General features: G+C 38.8%; 1 protein-coding gene and 1 long non-coding RNA gene across 4 annotated transcripts in view; one reads left to right on the forward strand and one right to left on the reverse strand.

Moving 5' to 3' along the window:
- Positions 1 to 17,584, forward strand: part of STK39 (serine/threonine kinase 39) — a 340,812-nt gene that overhangs the window by 222,017 nt on the left and 101,211 nt on the right. The window lies entirely within an intron of this gene.
- LOC102485475 (uncharacterized) lies at positions 11,087 to 16,170 on the reverse strand. 3 transcript variants are annotated; one of them, XR_335292.3, is made up of 4 exons: positions 15,972 to 16,170; positions 15,265 to 15,348; positions 11,646 to 11,822; positions 11,088 to 11,313 (listed from the first exon to the last, which is right to left on the reverse strand). It is a non-coding gene; the product is annotated as an uncharacterized LOC102485475 (long non-coding RNA). The 3 variants fall into 3 exon arrangements; XR_001370754.2 differs by lacking the exon at positions 11,646 to 11,822 and having other exon boundaries at positions 11,087 to 11,331; positions 15,972 to 16,163; XR_001370753.2 differs by lacking the exon at positions 11,646 to 11,822 and having other exon boundaries at positions 11,092 to 11,313; positions 15,972 to 16,163.

Raw genomic sequence — 17,584 nt, forward strand, 5'->3', positions numbered from 1 at the left:
GGAAAGAGGATATTAGGCTTGAGAAGAAAGGAGAAATAACTGTATAGGAGAGCAGGAGAGTACATTTATTGGGGAGATGGAGGACTGACAGGCTCTACCAGGGATCACTGGAAAAGAATGGTTGTGAATTTAAAGGGTCCCTGAAATGGATATTGTCCTAATATTCCAGAATATTAGTTGTGTGTGTGTGTGTGTGTGTGTGTGTGTGTGTGTGTGTGTGTGTGTGTGTGTGTGTGTGTGTGAGAGAGAGAGAGAGAGAGAGAGAGATAGATTATAATTAAAATGGAAACACCACTTTAAAACATGAAGATCCTATGAGTATACCCACTGTTAAGCCAAACTATATTGTACTCATACTTGAGGTCTTATAAACAAAGTACAATTTGGGAGTCTGCTTCCTTAGCAGATTGGCGAGTCATGGCCAATCACAGCAGCCATGCTTCAGCCAATCACAGACAGCCTTCCCTTTAAACTGTCACACAGGCAAACACCAAGCTGCACCTAGTCCAGCTGCTTCTCTACCTCCTTTCCTTCACTTTCATTTCCTTTCATCACTTTTCTTTTCCCACACATTAAAGTTATTGGGTCAGGCAGCACCTCAGGGTTCTTCGAAAGCCATTCTAGGGGCTACCTAATTAGCAAATTGGTCCCCTCCCCCCAATTAAACTCTGCTAAATTAGATTTATCTGAAGTTTTTCTTTTAGCACTATGGTCCTCACTTTCAGAAACACTGTTTAAGTCATAAATAAATATGGGGTTTTACTGCCATCAAGATGATCTCTTGTATGCAAGGTGATAGACCCCTGCCCTCTTTTCTTACTACCAGCACCCTCTGTTAGGTATGATTTCATTCTTAGAACTGTAGAAGCTACAAGTTCTTCAAGGTGTCTGCCATACAAGTTCTTCATACCCCATTATTCATTTGAAATTTATTCTGGAATAGTTAAATCACCTCTCAGCTAAACTAAGCTATCTCTAAAACAAGCCTGTGTGTTAGGAATCTGGAAGGTTGTTTTTGGTCAGTGTTTTTCAGAATAAAAAAATTCATACCCTCTTTTGTATGTTTATCATTTGTTTTATCTTTATTTCAAAACTCTGATTATATATATATATGTATGCATATATACATAGGAGAGGGCTTCAAAATCCACAGAAAATCTGTATTAGAATAAAAAAAAAGAAACCTTTGCAGTAGTTTCAAAATCTTTTTGCACCAAAATAAACACACACTTTAATTCCATTTTTAAAAAATCTCCTTGTACATATATATACATCTCCACATATATGTGTACCTACATGTATATATATATGTGTATGTGTGGGGTTTTTGTTGTTCTGTTATTTTAGTTACGTCCTCACTGTCTTTGTAAATCACTGGCCTATGCAATGTGTGGATATCAAGCATTGGGGAATAGTATACTCGCCTTTCGTATAACCCTGAGGCTGTGTGGGCATGACATTTATGTGTGTCGTGCCCCATCCGTAGTCTGGTGGGTAGGAGACTGCTGTTCGAGCCAGCTTTTTCTCAGTCCTTAGCTAATGCTACACCAGTGGCTGCCCTCTCCACCTCTTAGAAAGGTCACTCTGACTTTCTTTTTGACATAACATTTTATTGACCCACCTACTAGGAACATGCCTTCCTGTCTCACTGCACCCCACCCCCATATACCTCACCTATAAGTAGGAAACTAGGAAATATTATTCTTTTCAAAACATCACATTCTATAAGAGAAAACACAAACATCGTGGCTATAGGTAATATATTTCTCTATTATTTATTCATTTCTGATTATCACAAGCAAAACAACAAGGAAGCAAAGGTTAATTCCTCCCTTGAAAAAATATATTATTGCTTTAATTTGCTTTTAAAAGTGACCCATTATAGATAAAATTGCAACAGTAAGATTCAACCTTATATATTAATGTTAAATACTGAAGATAGTTAAAATGTAGATTTTTCTGTTTTATTTTATGTACTTTGGAAATGTTCTCTTATCCATTGTGTATGGTAATATTATCTGTAGTATAAAAAATGAGTAACAGCAAGTCAGGGCTAAGATAAGGAAATAAGGAAATCTTCCTAAACATATCTCAGAGAAAAACACCAAGTGGGACATCTTGTAATTTATATTCTGTCAGTAGACTGGAATGCAATTTCTAGTTTGAGTAAAAAATTGTACAAATAGTTTGCCATTGGTATATTTCATGTAAAGTGAAATATGTGTTTGACATAAAACATGTTTCTTAGAATCAGATTCAGTGATTTAAAAAATGATGAACTTATCAGTTACATTGTTAATTTCTTTGTGTTGGATGCTATTGGTATGTTCACAGCTCAGCCCTGTGGATTTTACATTTACAGTTTTGCCGAAGGTAGCCTTGACAATTGTACATAGATGCTCTCATATAGTCCCTTAACTTGCTCATAATAAACTTACCTTTTTATTACATAGCAGTATCAGACCTTGATGAACCTGTGAAGGTCCCCAGATTAGCACAGTGGTTTTCCTGCTTGGGGGCGGTGGGGGGTGGATCTCTAAAATAGGCTATTTATTTTGACAGAAATCCTTCAGCATGACAATTGTTTTTGAATTTGACTTACTATTTTGATTTCTCTATTAAAAGGTGTTACTTAGTTATTTATAAAAGAATAGATTTAATAAATTATCATTTCATAAGGAAAGCTAAATTGGTTATATACAATCTTGTTAACTGTTCTAGCAAAGATATGCCTTAATTCTAATTCCATCATATCATTATTTGGGAGGAATTAGAATCTTAAACTGTTTTCCAGCTTAGAAAAGAAGGCTAACTGCCTAATTCTTACTAGTCAGGTGGCTGGGAGCTTTGGCTGATTTTTTTTCTCCAAGAAGGTTAAATTGAATAGGCATAGTGTTCAGTTGTTCAGTGCTTTTTAGTACATGTTCTTTTTTCCCCCTCAACAAACTACTATTTACTGTTTTCTTTGTGCAAGGCTTTATTGAAAATCCAAAGATGAATAAGACAGGGTTTCTGCACTCAAAGAGCTTACCGCGTAGGCGGAGAGATCAGACCCTGCACAAATGACTCCAATACAAGGTAGAAAGTGATAAATGCAATAAGAAGACAGATACAAAGAAGAGCTATGGGTAGTTAAAGGAAGGTGAGAGCTCTTTTGTCTGGATGTTATCTTGTGTTTGCTTGTTCTCATAGTAACCAGTGTTTATTTTTTTTTCAACAACCAAATTTTAAAAAGAGTAATGGGTGGGATGAATCCAGGGGCTGTGTAAGGCTGTAGTCTTTGGTAAGAGCTTACGAGTCTTAAATTATTTCTGACGAGACCATGTATACTTTTCAGTAGAGTGGTACATATTATCACATAGGTGCACTAAATTATTAGAAATGTACCTCTTTAGTTGAAAAACATATTTGGCATTTTACTTAATTTTTTTGAATGTTCTTTTCTGAGTCTTTGCTTTGCAAATTGGAGTAATTATCCTACATTGTGACTTTATTGTTTGTGGTATCTCTCCAAAGATGAAATATCTGTTAAATATGCTGGATACACTGTTAAGCATGTTGTATGCTTTGTCTTAGTTAATTGTCACAGAACTAACATGACGTCAGTACTGCTGTTAGTGACATTTCACAGGTGAGGAGATTAAGTTTTAAAGTCATGAAGTAATTTTTCCAGAACTATAGAGCTCTTAAGACGCAGAAACAGGTTTTGAACTCAGGTCTGTTTAACATGCTGGGCCCTACATCTCCCTTGACCCTGAGACTCTGCTCTATTCAGTTCGATTTTGAATGCACAAAGGAATTCCTTTCCTTTTGGAATTGTTACACTTACCTGTCTTCTCAGTAACATTTTACATAAACATGTTTTTAACAATGCTCCTACATAAATTTATCATTAAATATTGTGACAGGAATACCTGAAAATATTTTTCTTGGAGGAGATGCTAAAATACAAATAGCAATGAGCATTTGTAGTATTTTATAATTTTTAAAGTACTGTCAGATCACTTGCCTGCTTTAGTTTTTCCTTTAGACCGACATTTACTGCCAACAGATGAAAAGAAAGATTGGAGATGTGAAGTGGCTTTCCTGTAGTCACAGAGCTAATGTGCTCAGGCTGGCTGGAGTTTGCGCCTTCGGATGCCAATCCATTCTTATTGACAGCATGGTCAGGGAGTATAGTGTGAGTATAAATCAGATAAGGTAGTGCAGGGTGTTGTCTTTTGCATGTACAAAATTTTTCTCTTAGTAAAATATGCTGAAGGAAGGCAGGTTGGTATTCACAAAAAAATTGTAATGTAAAGAAAGTAAATTAAGAGAAAGAATTAAAAGCCATTTACTATGAAATAATGCCATTTTTCCCCTGACAGATGAAGAAGAAGAAATTGTTTATGAGTACAAAATAGAATAAAGTCATTTGTGGTCCTCTTAGACATTTAGATAATCGAAATGGGGCTGGCTTCAAAGCCTGGTGGTTAAAGAAGACAGATCTCAGCTTCATGACTAACCATGGTCCAAATCCCAGCTCTGGTAATTTGAAAAACATGCAAGGCACATGTGTATGCATGCCCAAAATTTCAACAGGATAGAGAAATGGAAGAGAAGTGATTCATCATGACCACACTTCCTTGCGAGATGTTTTCTCTCTCCTTCTCTCTGTCTCTTTCTCTAGTGAACACATATGCCCTCTGGCCAGTAAAATAATTTTTTCATAAAATGAAGATACATTTTTAAAAATGCATAAAAGGATCCTTAGTCTCACCACCATAGGTAAAGTCATTACCTCTTGATAAATACACTTCTGAGGGCCAGCTGAGGGTATGGTGGTTAAGAAGGCTGAATCCCACATGACCACCTCTACAGGTTCAAGTTCTGGACCTTGTGGCTGTAAAAGCATGCCAGGCGTGTGTATCCCCAAAATCCCGAGAGGAAAATGGAGGAGAAGGGATTGTGGTGTGGCTCTCTCCCCAGGGGAGGCCTTTCTCACTTTCCCTATCTCTCTCTCACACTTGTGCTCTCTCTCTCTGGCGAGCACATGATCCCTATAAAAATGAACTCCAAATCAAAAAAGAAATGGTTCTAGGTTTCTTTTACATACGTATGAATGTACACTTTAAATTTTTGAAAGGCTATTTTATAAACATTTTATTTTATAATAGAATACATCTTTATAGTACTTTATTACATAATATGTCTTAGCTTTTCATATCAATGAATATGAATCTATGCAATCCATTTTGACAACTGTCTCTTTTTCATTGAATGTGCTAAAACTTTTATTACTTAAAAAGTGTTATTCAATATTTAGGAAGTTCCCAGTTTTTCAGAATTGCAGCATATAAAAGCTTATATGTGCAAAAAGGATGTTTGAAACCAGCTAGTGGAAAAATCCCTTTAGCCTTGAGTTTTGACCTTAGCGAGATGCTCTTAGCTTTTGAGAAACCTGAAGATACATAACTGAGTACATTCAGTATCAAAGCAGATGGGGATTATGTAGGGGCTAGTGTGACTCCTGGGTCACCAGAGGATGTCATCATCTGTGTAGCATCAGATACAGCTTCTTCACTTTGCGTTAGGGCTGACCTTACAGGACAGGATTTTAACTAAAATCTGGCACTGAGAAGCCACAACAATGAACGGTTTCTTATGTAGCTGACCCAACAATGGTGGAACACGAAGGTAGCATCCCATTTTACAGCCATTATGTTCATATTCTTTCCATATTCCTCTCTTGGCCACTTGCTGTGAGCATCCTGGGGTTAGAAGAAGTGAGACCTGTGGGCCATAACAGCTGGAGAGGATGCGAGATTGCCTTTAGGCTCTTAGAGCTTTGCATAATGCCTAGCAAGGACCGATTTAATGATTCTTATCAAATCTACTAAATTTGATAATAAGTAATAATTCTGTGTATTTATGGGATGCAGTGATATTTTGGCACATTATATAACGTGTAATGATTAAATCAGGGTAATTATATCTATGACCTCAAACATTTGTCACTTTTTTTGGTGTGTATTGGAAACATTTAAAATCCTCTTCTAGCTTTTTTGAAATATACAATAAATTGTTACATGTCGTTGCCCTACAGTTTATGGCACTCTGGAATTTATTCATATCTAGCTGTTGATTTTGTATCTCTTAACCAAACTCTCCCAATCCTCATGGGACTGGAATTACCAGATAATATGGCAGTTCTATTAGTTTTTTGAGGAATTTCCATACTGTTTTTTAAATGGTTGTACCAATTTACATGGGCACCTCAGTGTATAAAGAGTTATTCTTGCCAACATTTGTAGTCTTTTTGCTACTTGGTAATAACTCTTGTGAGATGGCATTACATTGTGGTTTTGATTTGCATTCCTCTGGTGATTAATGATGTTCAACATTTTCTTTTTATATACTTTGTGGCCATTCATACGTATGCTTCAGAGAAATATCTGTTCAGATAGTTTGCTCCCACTTTAATTGGATTGTTTTGGCCTGTAGTGTTGAGTTCCTTGTATATTTTGGGTTTTAATCTCTTTCTGATAAACGGTTTGCATATATTTTCTGCCACTCTTGGTTGTTTTATCCCCATATTTACCAAACTTTCAGTATCAAGATGCTTCACAAGATTTCCGGCTGTTTATTTTTTATGTTGAAGTGAAATGTGTGTGTGTATATATATTATATATTTCTTTGCTAGATTTTATCTGTAAAAATCCCCAAGCAAATTAGTACTTTGGACATAGCCTCTATATTTTATATTTACAAAAATATTCTGCCTTTAAAACATAGATGCCATGCTTTAGAACTGAAGAGACAGTTTCTATGGCCAAGATAGAAAAGTCAGTGCTGAACAAGGGTCTTGCACAAATGTTATCTGCCCTTCAAATATATCCAACTTGAATCCCCCCCCACCCCAGGTTATCACAAGTGTGTGTTGACTGTACCTATCTCTAGGACTCAGGACAAGGCTCAATTCTGAAGTTTTCTAGTATTGTAATAATAGTAATTTTTCTCCCAGGATCTTCTCTGATAGAATGTTGCCTAGTAAGAAACAAACAAACAAACAAAACCAAGTTGAGGTCAGCAGGTGGCATGGTGGTTAAGGGACTGGATTCCCACATAGCCAACTGTGGACTGAGTCTCAGTCCTGGCAGCTTGAAAATTTCTGTGTGTGTGTATGCATTCACACCCAAAAACTCAAGAGGAGAGTGAAGGAGAAAGGTATCGCAGCTTAGACATCTCCCCTGGGAGGTGATTTCTCACTTTCTCTGTCTCTCTTTTGCAATTGCACATGCCCAAACTCTTCCTCCCCCCCACCAAAAAAAAAGAAATGTCTTCCTTTTCCTCCTTTTTTCCACTAAGAGGATTGTGAAGCCAAACCACCATAGGCAGATAAAAGGTAGAAGTCAGTGTGTCTCAGTGGAGCTCTCCCATGGCTGCAGCAATGATGCAGAGCATTTTCAGGGCAGCTCTCATCTGATCTCAGCAGTGGGGTGAATTATGCAGCATCACCTGACCAGACTGCATCAGTAATTAAATCCCATTGTCAACCATAAGAATGGAGTGGAGACAGTACTGTGGTCAGCACTTGGTCATATTTCTGGGATTCACTTCTTCCATGAACTCTCACTTCTTTCTCAAGGGCCTTTTTTTTTTTTTTTCTCTTTTTCTTTTTCTTGTGAGCCTTTTAATGCCATTGCACAAATAGGCGTGGAAAGCAAATGTCTTAAAAATAGCGGGTACCTTAAAAAGCTTTTGTGGCATTCAATTTTAATTACCTGATGCCTTGGCTGGTAATAGCCTGAAATTTTAGCACATGCTTTCATATTTTAAGTTATCTTTTCTGTCGCTATGCAGAGCTTGTCTCCCTTTTCCTTTTTTATATTCCACCTTTCCTAGCTGCTGATGAGGTAACCTGCTGCTCTTAGTCTAAAAATTCTCCTCTCCAGTTTTATCAGGGAAGGTTGTCTCTTAGGACTTGTCCTCTTGATCAGAGCTGCATAATTCTGGAGACTGTTTGCAAAGTTATTTCAGTTTTCAGTTACCATATCCCCGGAGATAATGAGTGGTAAGATTTCCTCTCCGAAATGTTGAATCTTGGAAAGGTAACAAGCATATTTCAGTTTAGGGGCTTTCCTTGCCTTAACTTTTTTTTTTTTTTTTTCCCCATTGGAACCAGAATCCTGGAATATAGTTTCAACTTTATTTTGCAATCCCCAAAGTGCTAGAAAACTTTGTTCTCTCCTTAGTAAAATTCATACAGTTGTTAACTAGTGGTATTGTGGGAAATCTGCTGCTCAGTGAATTCCATTAGTTCACCTTTGTGTTAGTTTACTATTGCTACCATAACAAATTACCACATATCTGGTGACTTAATACAACACATATTTATTATCCTCTAGTTCTGTAAGTCAGAAGTTCAACATAGTCACAATGGGCTAAAATTAAGGTATCTGCAGGGCTTCATTTTTTTCTGGAAGCCCTTGGAGAAAACTTGTTTACGTGCCTTTTCCAGCTTCTTGAGACTGCCTGTGTTCTTGGCTCCTAGCTCTTTCTTCCATCTGCAAAATCAGCAATTTGACCACTCTCTGAGTGGTCTACTTCAGTTTTCGTATCTCTTGTCTTGACCACAGTGAAGAGTTCTCTGTTGTTAAAGATCTATATGATTACAAGGGACCCCCTCCCAATTAATCCAGAATAATCTCCCATCTCAAGGTCTTTAATTTAATTCCATGTATAAAGTCTCTTTTTGTATGTGAAGTCATCTATTCACAGGTTCCTGAGATTTCACCATGCATGTATTTAGGAACTCTCACTTGGTTAGTAGAGAAAGATTTCAAGAGTCTCTCTTTAGAGTGTGTAATTTTTTTTCTAATTTTTGTTATGCTTTCTTCCTAGTCCCACATTTCTTGGTATTGTAGGGCCTGTCAGATACCTAATATTCAGACTTCTGTGCAGTTGAGCAATGACCTTTCATGACTTTGAAGTATTATCATGGGACACTTCTGGGTGCTGAGTGGATGCCAGATGCTACAAAGCAGATATATATGTGTGAATCTTATTTCTCTCTGTCTTTATAATGTATCAGAGATGATTATATGGAAATATACAATTGTCCTGCTTAAAAGTAGCCCCCCCCATAGTAATTTGTGAAACTGTGCCTTCTTGTAATATCTCAGCGCTAGAGGTCTGAATCTGTGTTTCCCGTGGTTGCTTTCTTTAGAGTCTAATACTCAGTTCTGAGCTGGTGTACATGCATTTCCAGCTCTGCACTGTTACAGACACTGCCATCCAGCACACACATGACTATTGCCCAAGGATTAGACTGAACACAAGCAAAGGTCAGGAAAGTATAAGGAATAGGCAAGAACTTGCAAGATCTTTGTTGGCAGCTCGAGCAATAATTACTATTATAGATAGCATTTACTGTCTGTTAAGCACGCGCACAGCAAAATGTTAAATGTCCACTGCCTTATTTCCTTTACTTCTAACAACTCTGTGAAATAGATACTAACATCATTTCACTTATGGATGAAGAAGCCAAAGCTTCAGATGTTAATTTGCTTGCCTAAAGAGTCACTGGGCTCTTTATTATCTATGTGGGAATGGTACCTTGTGTCACCCGATCCTGATGCACTATCGTTTAAACCCTGCTCTGGATAGCTTTCAGTGAAAGTAAGAAAGACAGGGAGGTAGATATCCAATAGAATTTGAATTTTATTCTGTAGAGAAAGGAAATTAGTAAATAATTGAGGGGGAAATACAGGAGGCAGCATGATGAGAGACTTATCAGGATTTGTTTACTCAGAAATTAGAGGGTTTTCTCACAGCTTCCATTCTTAAAAGTAGCCATCCTTGGCTTAACACTTATGAAAGATGATGAAGAACATTAACTCAGGAAGCACAGACTGAGGGAACCAGTAGTTAGCGTAATGGCTATGTCACATGACTCCCACGTAGTCGACCGCGGTTCGCGACCCAGACCCGGTGGCTTAAAACTCACGCCGGGCGCACGTGCGTGCATGCCCAAGATCCCGAAAGGAGAATGGAGGAGAAGGGATTGCGGCGTGACCATCCCCCCTGAGGGGTGATTTCTCGCTTTCTGTCTCTATGTCTCTCTCTGTCTGTCTGGCGAGCGCAAGCCCCTATAGCAAAAACCTCTCAAAAAAAAAAAAAAAAAGCACAGACTGAGAAAGAGGTAAAAATTGTTTACTGCATTTTAGGGAACCATGGAAAAATAAAAATCCATCACTTGATAAAGATCTTAATTTAATCAGAATTTGGCTGCATTAAGTGTCTAAAGATTATCTTTTGAGTCTCTGAGCCACGTGGAAATCAGACTGTTGCACATATATAAGAACTACTCTTTTTTAAAAACTTCAGAAAATTAAACTCTACATTCTCCCCTGGTAATCTGCTTAGCTCAGTGAGTTTCCCCAGAGAGGTAAGTAGTTTAAGTAACTTTAATCTCCAGAGAAAAATATGAGTTTTGGTGGAGTATTTTAATGAATTTGGATATCAGAGATGCTGTAAAGCATACCTGGCAACAAAATAGTTATGTAAGTCCTTTTCAAAACTGTTTGGCTCATTTTTATTTACAGAGATATATCGCTTTTCATGAAAGCACTGGAGAGCTTCTGCCTAGGTGAGAAAGCAACTGCTTCTCTGATACAGAGAGCTCTGGGGAAGGGAAGCTGGTCTGTCACACCCACACATTTGGGGCTGTTCGTCTGCACCAGTGGATAAGCCAGAGTAAGCTGCAGTGGGTATTTTCAGATACCCAGCGCAGATACCTTTCACATCTACGTGGATAATTTCCAGTGTGCCAGCTGATTGCCTCTGTTGTTTTAATGGAGCCGTTCTGGGGATGCTGTGAAATCAAATTCTGCATGTTTGTCTAGAGCTGGTTTTCGAGTTTCTCACAGTGTAGCAGACTGAGAAGACCAGCCTAGTCAAAAAACTGATGAGGTTTTTGTGCTTTGGTCCATTTTCTCTTTATGATTTGATTGCACCATTTTGCTCCCTTCTCTGTAAGAGAAAGCTTTCTCTGAGAATGTTCAGATGAAGTATCAGTCCTCTAAAAGGCTTAAAATGAACATTTATTACCACAGCATGTGCTGTACCATTTAAAATTCTTACATTGTAAATCACACCAAGGATTCTAGTCAGTTTGGCCTTTTGACTGCATTAGCCTAACTGCTGTTGCAGAGAAGCCTAGTGTTTGCTTGAAGTATTTTTAGCAATATCCAAGTTGCTAAGAAGAATCTTTTTGTTCTGTTTTGTTTCTCAGGATATCCTGCCTCCTTCACCTCTCTTCTTCAAGAAAATCTGAAAGAAAATGGGGAACTGAAAAATTTAGAGCTAAACAATAGTTAATAATTCTTCATTCATTTTTTTAAAAAATTGTTTATTGCACAATTTATACTTCTGGGGTTAAAAAAAGTGCATTTTATTTTTCTTTAGTCACTTCCTTCAAAAAGTTTTGCCGACTCTTTCTTTCTCATCTATTAATGGCATCTTGGGCATTAGGCCATAATTTTCTAGTTACTTAGGATATGATAAAGTCAAGTCTAGTTCAAATTTCCCTTTCACATTCAATTTAGCCTTTCTCCCCTCCCTTCTCCACCTCTTCCCTTTACCTGAAGAGAGGATACAGTTACCTCTTTCGCCCCTTCTCCCTCTTTCCATTCTAGACTGCTTTCTTCACTTGGGTGTCACCGCTGCTCTGAGGCTAACTAGCTGCCACTGACCTCTAAGCCTTCCATCCAAAGGCTCTTTGGTGGGACCCCGGTGAGATCCTCTGAAGAGGTCTGAGCCAGGTCCACTTCTTTTCTCACCTGGGGAGGTGAGCAGACAGTAGTACTCAGGAATTGGGGTAATGACAGGTTGCCTTGATTTTGGCTACTTTCCTGTTGACTCCTCTGCCATACCAAGCCATTGGTATGGGTGGGCGTGCCTGCATGCCCGGAGACTGCTCCGTCTCTGAACTCTACTGTATCTCACTTTCCCTTGCTCATGTCATTACAGGGAAGGGCTCATGGATGAGTCTGCTCCCTATGCAAGTATCCATCTGGGAAGTGAAATGCCAGCCTTCCCTTCTTGCAGGCACCTCTGACCTGTAGAGTGACACCCGCAGTTGGGTTGGTAGAAGGGAGCCATAGTATATTCCCAGAACTAATCATTAATGATGATCCTCTGTCATTCTATACCCACTCCTTTCATTTTCTTTATACGAGTAGGGGTGAAGGAGTCAGAGGCCATGGTTGAGGCTATTATAGACATTTGGGCCCATTATTAATTACTAAACCTGCAAGAGTGGCCAGCCTCTAGTGTCTGTAGCATTCTTTAGAATACCAGTGCCTGATCTCTATTGATCTTTAGCTTAGCACTCTAAGAACCAGTTCTAGGCAACAGGAAATAACTCTCTATACTCTCTGAGATAGTCATTTATCCCTGTCTATTGAGTCGTTGGACAACTCATGATACATTTTTGTGTAGAAAAACAGAAAAAATAGATTAAGACTTTTCCAATGACCCAATATATTGATTGCCCTGTGGGCAAGTTACCTAGGGCACATTATGAAATATAAAACTTGGCCTTTAAGGATTACATTTTAGTTTAAGCAAATAAAGATACAAACATAGAAAATGCTATCTATATGGCAACTTGTGATGAGTTAGTCAAATAAACATAATTGAGAATAATGGGGTAGTTTTCCAAATATCAGCATGAACTGGAGCAGCCAGCTAAGGCCTGCTGTGGAGGGGCCTGTGGGTGGGTGAGTCAGGAGGAGGCTGAGTGTTTCTGTTCTGCTCTGCAGCTTCTCGCTATGCTCTGCAGATTAAAAGGAAAGAAAACCTAGGTTGTGGGAGGAATGGAAAAAGAAATGTGCAGAGGTACCAAGGCACAGTTTTAGGATTAACTTGAATTTTTTATTTAATTTTACCAGACTGAATTTTGAAACTTGCGTTCTTGTTTATAGCTTTTTTTTGGGGGGGAGGGGGATTATGTCATAGTGTGTAAGATGTAAATTAGTTCATCTTTTCAAATTGCGTTTGTCCTTTTTTTTGGGGGGGGGAGGTTTTTGCTATAGGGTACACACACTCGTCAGAAAGACAGAGAGAGACAGAGAGACAGAAAGGGAGAAATCACTCCCCAGGGAGGATGGCCATGCCTCAATCCTTTCTCCTCCATTCTCCTCTTGGGATCTTGGGCACACACATACACGTGCCCGGCGTGAATTTAAGCCACCGGATCTGGGAATTGAGCCATGGTAGACTACATGGGAGTCCAGCAACATAGCCATTATGCCAACGGCTGGTCCCAGCGTTTTTCGTTTTCAATATTTCTAGCATTGTGTCTTTAGTATTCACTAGATGTAGTAAGGACCTTGCTGTCCAGTGAATGTTTTCCTTTTGCTTCTCTGTTACTAGAGTGATTGCTCTGCAGTGCACTTATCTCATTTTTTCTTATATCTACTTGAAAGGAACCTTATAAATAACCACTCTCTTTGGCATTGGACCTCTTAGAATTGTCATCTGTTTGCACTTTTATTTTTATTTTAGTTTTCCATGTTTACCTATTTATTTCTTCCAAGAGAGAGAAAAAGACACACAAAAACAGAGAAAACGGGAAAGGAGACAGAAACAGAAACAGACACCCCGACAGAATTCTCATGCCATGACCCACCCCCAGCCAGCTAATATCACAGGCACACATGTGCATGCCTGGTGTGCAGAGGGAGACCTTGGAATGTGCACTCAGGGGCCTCCAATGTGGCCTCAGCATCTGCATTCATATTATCACCGTGCTTCCATGTTTGGCTGGTGTGGGCTATCACTGGTTAGATGGCCAGGTTCTGCAGAACCCTGTTTTCCCAGGGTCCTTACCCAGCCCTAGTTGGCTTCTGTGACCCATGCCCCATTGTTTCTCTTCCTATACTAGACAGACAAGTCTTCTTTCGCTCACCTTTTCCAAATGCTATCTCTGATTTCCCTGGGATTCTCCCGCCACAGTAAAACAGTTTGTTTGTTTGTTTGTTTGTTTGTTTTTGGTGGTGTGTACTTTTTTTTCTTGAGAGCATACCCTATAAGGTATGTGCACTTGCCAGAGAGACAGAGAGACAGAAAGAGAGAAATCACCCCTTCCCCCTGGGGAATAGCCATACCTTAATCCCTTCTCTTCCATTCTCCTCTTTGAATTTTGGGTATGAATGCACACACACCCAGCATGAGTTTTAAGCTTCTGGGCCTGGGATTCAAACCATGGTCAACCACATGAGAATCCACCGACATAACTGTTATGCTATCTGCTGATCCCAGTAGATGTTTACATTTTAATCTCTTGTTTTCTTTACTTTTTCTAAACTCCTGGTACTTCTATACTTCATTTAATGTAAAGCCTGCTCTTTTCAGTGTTAACAACCTTTTTTTACAAACAGTCTTTTGGTCTTATTCCAGTGTTTTATCAGGATTAAGGACAAATCAACCTGATGTCCAGTAACCTCTCGTAAGCTAGAATAGACTTTATGATGTTCAGTAAATCACCATGTTTAAAGACTCCAAACTTATCTTAGTGGCCTTGGACTTCAAATTGCAGGCTGAGTGATAACGAAGGACATATATCTGTTTTCTGCTATATTATTGGTGTCAAAACTATAGAAAGTTTGATTAAGTCTAAGGCTACCATAAAGAGGGGCTATCTATACCATTAAACTGACAACAGCCTTGATGCACTCAACACTATTACAAAGAAAATTTCCCCTGTCCCTCAGAAGTCAGCAATTGTTATTTAGTTATTCTCTTGGGTCACTCAGAAGAAAAGAGCCCTATAAAAAAAATGATGCATTTTTTTAACATGTTGCAGGGAATGAACAACAGCTTTCAAAGAACCTCCCCTGAGAAAGGAATAATAATTATTTTTATAAAGTGTTGTTCTCTCCCTGATTTGAAAGGTTTGCTTTTCACTAGCTAAATCCTCAGTAATGCCAGTGCCTATTATTGTTCTGATATAAAGAATTGTGAGTGTGGGGAATTAATTTATATAAAGAGATCCTTACTCCAGGGGATTTCTATGCTGGATAATATGTAGCCTCCTGAGTGCGAATAAAAAATGGAAATCAAATCTTCTAGCTTTAAAGTGTATGTAATAATGCTTCCACAAATACAAGGTCAGAAACTGGGAGAAGATCGGAATCCTCACCGAGTAATGTGTGCTAATGACAAAGATTGGGTTGGAAACCGGAGGTAGGGCTGTGCCGGGTTAGCAATGGCCTGTACCTTTGTCGATGGTCAGGCCTCGTGCCTGTCTATGCGCCTTTGATTTAATTGTAAGCTACTGTGCTCCTTCCTGGTGTATCGCTCCTACAAGGAGAATGTACAAGGAGAATTTGCAAAGAAAATTCACATTTGTATTGCTTCTCTCTTATAAGATCTAGAAGCAGCCACAATATGATATAATCAGGTAGGAGAATATTGTTAAGCTACATATTACAGACTATTCGTTTGCTTTTTTTTCAATATATGCACACCTAATTGCATCTGTTATCATTGTTTGTATTTATTTTCAAATAAAAAATTAGGACTCTTCAACCTCCAGATTAGACTTCCCACTTTTCCTCTTTTAGTTATTGGTGAGTGGTTTTTTGTCTGTCTTTTTTTTTTTTCTATCAATGACTAATAAATAGAACTCTTCAGAATAATTAATTCCATTTGTTTAACTAACATGTTTTGAGTAACCATCATATGTCAGACACTGAGCTGGAGGTATAAATATGAATAAAACAAGTTAAATGATAAGGAAAAATGAACTCTAGGTTCTGAATAAATACTGGGCTTAGAACTATAGTTTATGTTGTGGTTAAGAATTGGTAATTGAAGATTGATTAGGTAAAGTTGGACAGTGAGGACAGAGGGCCCAAAGTTAATAGTTCTTAACCTAAGGAGGATACTGTTTTAGTCTGTTTTGTTATTAATAATGGAGATACCTCACTTTGGGTCTTCTGTAAGTATAGAGGTTAGTTTGGCCCATGGTTTGGAAGTCCGAGGTTGAGGAGCTGTGTCTGGTGAGGGTCTTCTCACTGCATCGCAATATGTTGGGGGCAAGAACACACACGGAGCAGAGGATGCCTCTGTCCCAGTCTCCTATAAACCCACGGAATCACGGAAAAACCCTACCTTTCCACACCATAATCAGATGAAGTCTTCTCTTAATACCTCACAATACAACTGAATTCTAAGACATGTGTGGGGGAGGGTGATATTCAAACCATAGTAATCATGGCTTTAATCAGGTTAAAACTATCACCTCCCTACCCTCAGTACATATTTAACATTTATGTAGCAATTTTCATGCAGTTTAGGTGATTTGCTCACCTTTAGGAAACCCATTTATGGAGCCTACATAGCTCCTAAACTAGAAGGAAGTAAGTGAGAATCCAGATTCTTGAAACCTGTTGTTAATGTTGTTTTCTTTCTTTCTTCCTTTCTTTCTTTTTTCTTTTTTAAAGAGATTTCTGCCATAGGGCACATGCAGTTGCTGGAGAGAGAGAGAGAGAGAGAGAGAGAGAGAGAAAGTGAGAAATCACCCCCCAGGGGGTGGCCACACCACAATCTCTTTTCCTCCTGGGGTTTTTGGGCATGCACACACATGTGTCCAGGCATGAGTTTCACCCCGCCTAGTCTGGGACTCGAACCACTAATGACCATGTGGGAGTCCAGCACCTTAACTACTATGCCACTACTGGTTACATTAATGTTACTATTTTTTTCCAGGAAATACCAATACTCTTGTCACAGTCCCTAACTTTGATCTGTTATAACCTGACTTGAAATATGCATTGTATCATAAGTTCCCTGTGTTTTTGTTTTTAATAAACAAAATGAAGATTACATCAACCACTGAGAGCATAAATGTATACAAAGGTGATTTCTAAAGGTCAGACTCTTCTGTAGATAGATGGACAGATGGGAATTGATATTAATCCATTGGCTGAGGAGAAGATACAAACTACCGTAAATATTCAGAAAATACTTTCTTTATATTTGACCCATTTGTGGTTTAACTTGTTTGTTTCTCTTATTTTAAAAAAAGTTTTCCAGAGAGTGTGTGTGCTCATCAGAAAAAGAGAGAGACAGAGAGAGAAAGCACCCCCCAGTGGGGGCATGGTCACACTGAAATCCCTTCTCCTTTCTTCATTGTGTCAGGATTTGAGGCAGAAACACACAATAAATCTGGCATGCAGCCTCAAGACCGGGATTCAAACTGTAGTCACCCACATGGGATCCTGCAAGTTTGGCTAGGCCAGGGGGCTAGCACTGCAGTTTCAATATCTGCTTAGCACTCATTGAAATTATTTGTGAGAAGTGGAGCAGTAGAAGAGGTAAGCACTGATTCAAGCCAGGAGACATGGCAAGATTTAAAACAAAACCAACAAGCAAGAAAACATCCTCCATTAAAGACCATACATTTAATCCCAGAATCCAGCCACCCACCAAAGCCCCATCAGCTTCAACCCAGTAGTCTCCATCTTACACTTTTACCAAGGATCCACCGCCCACTGGTTATCATTTCCTGCCTGCTTCCCTGTCTGATTCCCAG

Source organism: Tupaia chinensis, unplaced genomic scaffold (assembly GCF_000334495.1).
Source record: "Tupaia chinensis unplaced genomic scaffold, TupChi_1.0 Scaffold000381_1, whole genome shotgun sequence".
Taxonomy (NCBI): Eukaryota; Metazoa; Chordata; class Mammalia; order Scandentia; family Tupaiidae; genus Tupaia; species Tupaia belangeri.